Source organism: Octodon degus, unplaced genomic scaffold, assembly GCF_000260255.1.
Source record: "Octodon degus isolate 3935 unplaced genomic scaffold, OctDeg1.0 scaffold00131, whole genome shotgun sequence".
Taxonomy (NCBI): Eukaryota; Metazoa; Chordata; class Mammalia; order Rodentia; family Octodontidae; genus Octodon; species Octodon degus.
Genome location: NW_004524707.1, coordinates 7960097 through 7964541, shown reverse-complemented (window position 1 = coordinate 7964541; position 4445 = coordinate 7960097). Strand labels below are relative to the sequence as shown.

The 4445-nt window shown below is 40.2% G+C and overlaps 1 non-coding gene across 1 annotated transcript; it reads left to right on the top strand.

Annotated features, from left to right (window-relative positions):
• The first annotated feature begins 129 nt into the window (after window positions 1-129).
• Window positions 130-236, top strand: LOC111812614. The gene has a single exon (XR_002818080.1). It is a non-coding gene; the product is annotated as a U6 spliceosomal RNA (small nuclear RNA).
• Window positions 237-4445: the final 4209 nt, after the last annotated feature.

Here is a 4445-nt window from a genome sequence, read left to right as displayed (position 1 = left end):
CTGGCTGGCATGTGGTACTGGGGGATTGAACAGTGGTCCCTGTGCTTTGCTAAGCTTGTTCTAAGTAGGTGCTTTAGACCACTGAGCCATCTCACCAGACCCCCAAGATACTTTTTAACCCTTACTACAGTGCTTGCTTTGGCAGCACATATACTAAAATTGGAACGATACAGAGAAGATTCGCATGGCCCCTGTGCAAGGATGAAACGCAACTTCATGAAGTGTTCCATATTTTTCCCTTATTGTAGTTCTGTAAATACAAACCACATAATCTCTCTTGGGTAAGAATTTCAGTAGGTGCTAAGGTTATAACTGCACCAAAGCTCTACACCAAAGGTCAGAGGACAGTCCTACACAAAAACACGACAATGGCAATAAACAAAAAGACAATGACTAAGTTGCTGTGGGAATGTGGAGACATTGGAGCCCATATATATTGCTGTGAGAATGTAAAGGTGCTCTGCTTTGAAAAAATGTTCGACAGTTTCTCAAAATGTTAAATGTAGACTTGATCTATGACCTCACAACTCAATTCCTAAGAAAATACCTGGAAGAAATGAAAAAAAAAAAAAAAAACATATGTCCACACATTATAGATGAATGATCACATCATTACCACAGTAGTAAGAAACTGGGAACTGTGAGACATGGTGGCGCACATCTATATTCTTAGCATCCTGGGAGGCTGGGGCAAGAAGATTATAAATTCAAGTGCCAACTAGGCAATTTAGCAAGACCCTCTCAAAATAAAAAATTATAAAAGGGCTAGAAATGTAGCTCAATGCAAAGGCCCCGAGTTCAATCCCCAAGATGCAATGCAAAGGCCCCAAATTCAAACCACAAGAAAGACAGAATGGGCAGAGGGAGGAAAAAATGCAATGGGAGAGCAGGGAAGGAGAGGAAAGTAAACAACAAAAACAGTGGGAATAGCCCAAATTCCAACTGATAATTAATAAAATGTATTGCCATAAAATAGAACATTAATTTAAAAAATTAAATATTGAAAACATCAGCTAAGTCAGAGAAGCTTGACCACATACTGTATTATCCTCCACGTTGTATGAAATATCCATAATAAGGATCAGCAAGATAGCTCAGTGGACTAAGTGCCTGCTTAGGCAAGCACAGGGATCGGGGTTCAATCCCTGGTACTCCATGATGTGCCAGCTCCGCCCCCCGGGCACACTGAACCAGCAACTCAGTCCAGGCATGGTGAAACACACTCATAATCCCAGGGCTGGGGAGGCTGAAAACAAGAGGATCACTACAAGTCTGAGCTGCTTAATGAGACCCTCTACAAACAAAAGACACAAAATATCCATAATGACTAAACCCACAGTGCCAGGAAGCACATTAGTGTCTGTCTAGGACCCAGGGGAGGAGTGTATGCTGACAACACAGCCACGAGGGGTGACAAAAATGTGCCAATGGGGCTGGGGACATGGCTCAGTGGAATATGCACTTCCCTGGTAAGCACAAGGGTCTGAGTTCAATCCCTGGTTCTGCCAAAAAAAAAAAAGTAAAATAAAAAAAAAACAAGAATGTGCCAAAGTGTGGTGATGGTTGCATAGCTCTGTGAGTAAGAGTAAATGCTACTGTCTGATATACCTCAAATACCTGAATTGTATAGTTATAAATTATTTCTAAATAAACTGTTTGATAAAGAAAAAAATTTGAAATAGAAAATTAAAGATATGAAAATTAAGCACAGATTAAGGCTGTATTCATTGGAAACTAGCACCAACACATATTCTATGTTTGTTTTGGTCTTGTAGCACTGGGGATGGGAGTTAGGGTCTTGTGAATGCTAAGCATGTCACTTAAGCTGCACTTGGCCCAACAGATAACCTTAGGTTGAAAAAAAAAAAAGTCACATAAACTTGGCAAAAAGACCATGAAAAGTGTCTTTCTTGTACAGACACCTAACTCCAGGTCAGTTTCTCCACCTCACAGCCACTTTCAGGTCAGTGTAAACATGAACAAGGATAGGCAGGCAATGACAGTATATACATAGTAACCTGAGGAAAGTCTTCTTTCCCACCAGCCCTGTTCCCCTGAACTCATGTGATGCCATTGGCCTCTGTTCAGGATCACTTTGTTCCAGATGGAAAGGATTTTTTTTTTTAATTTTTAAATGCTTACAATGACATACAACCTGGGCAATCTAAGTACTTAGTGCATATTTATGGTGTACAGTATGATTTTTTTTTATGTATTTAGAACAGGGTCTACAGGGTCTCACTAGATCAGACTCGTAGTGATCCTCCTGTTTTCAGCCTCCCAAGCACTGAGATTATAGACACGTACCACCATGCCCAGTCTCAGTCACCATCACAGTGCACCCCATGGGCAGGGCTGGCATAGCATACTGGGAATTGAACCCTGGTCCCTGGCAGGTACTTTAGTTCACTGAGCTATCTAGCCAGCCCCAAGTGATGTTCTGATATGCATGTACATTGTACAATGATAGAAGGCAGCATATTTAGCTTATCTATCAAACATGTATTGTTTTTCTGTGATAAGAACAAATGAACCGGCCGGGGAGATGGCTCAGTAGGATAAGCGCTTGACTGGCAAACGAAAGGATCTGAGTTCAGTCCCTGGTTCCGAAAAAAAAAAAAGAACAAATGAACCTAGAGTAGTGGCACACACCTGTAATCTCAGCACTCAGGGCAGCTTATCATCTGGGACACCCCAAAGTTAGGACCTTTCCTTGCACACCTAAGGCCACCCATGGTGGCTCTGCAGCTGTCATCATGCCACAGAAGGAATATATTGAATTACAGGAATATATTGAATTACACCGTAAACACTATGGGCACTGGTTGGATTACCATGAGAAAAAGAGAAAGAAGGAAAGTCAGGAGTCTCATGAATGTTCAAAGAAGGCAAAAAAAAAAAAAGATTTGCCTAAAGGCTAAGCGCCACCACAAACAGCGCCACGCAGAGAAAATACAAACGAAGAAGACTATCAAGATGCATGAAAAGAGAAACACCAAGCAAATAATGAAAAGACTCCACAAGGAACAGCACCCTGCCTACCTGGACAGAGAAGGACAGTCTCATGCAAAAGTACTTTTCAATATGATTAAACAAAAATGAAAAGCCAGGAAAATGGGAAGTTCCTCTGCCCAAAGTTCATGCCCAAGGAGTAATGAAGTATTAAAAGTTACTCAAACTGGAAAGAGAAAAAAGGCATGGAAGAGGATGGTCACTAAAGTCTGCTTTGTTGGAGATGGCTTTACAAGAAAACCACCTAAATATGAAAGATTCATTATGCCAATGGACTTACATTTTAAGAAGGCCCATGTAACATATCCTGAATTGAAAGCCACCTTTTGCCTGCCAATACTTGGTGTGAAAAAGAATCCTTCATCACCACTGTATACAACTTTGAGTGTTATTATCAAAGGAACAGTGACTGAGGTGAACATGAGCAATTTGGGCCTTGTGACACAAGGAGGCAAGGTTATCTGGGGTAAATATGCCCAGGTAACCAACAATCCTGAAAATGATGGATGCTTCAATGCAGTCTTACTAGTTTGGCAGATGTTTCATACAATAACTTCTTACACTTATTGAAGACTACAAACCAATCAGGAAAACCTAACGAATACCGCTGAACTCTCATAACTACATTCATCAGGAAAACTATTTATTAAACTGTAAAAACATTAAAATGGCCCAGTTTTGCAAATTCATTTTTTTTAATTTTATTTATTTATTTGTGTGTGTGTGTGTGTGTGTGTGTGTGTGTGTGTGTGTATGTGGCCAGCTCAGCCCACCAGGGGGCGGGGCTGGCTGGCATATGGTGCTGGGGGATTGAACCATGTTCCCTGTGCTTTGCTAAGCTTGTTCTAAGTAGGTGCTTTAGACCACTGAGCCATCTCACCAGCCCCACAAATTTGTTTTTTATTATGGGTCTGTTAAGGGCTTACATGTTGGTGAGAACGAATTATTTGAAAAAGTAATCATAAGTCTTTGTATTAAAGATTGGGTACTGAGCAACACAGATCTCTCATTACTAAAAAGCCACCAGTATTTAAAGTCAGTGCAAACTTAACTTAGGGGTTTACGGCTAGGAAATCTGAAGTTATTGTACCTCATCATTTATCATTAGTCCTAAAAAAAAAAAAAAAAGTAATGCTTAAGTTTATTCTCAATATAGTCGATATGTAATACTTTAAGAATGGCATTAGAAATTTATTTAGATAATTTCAACTTAATTGCACTGATGCCCTGAAAAGAAACTTTATTTGCAGTTAAATAGTATAAGAAGGTTATATGTTAGGTGTGCATCTCAAGTTTTGTGATTTGAATTAAATGGTCATGGCTTGAAAAACTCTCAGCACTCAGAAGGCTGGGGCAGGAGGATCACTTCAAGTTCAAGGGCAGCCTGAGCTACAAGTGAGTTCAAAGCCATCCTGAACTACACAAGGAAACCT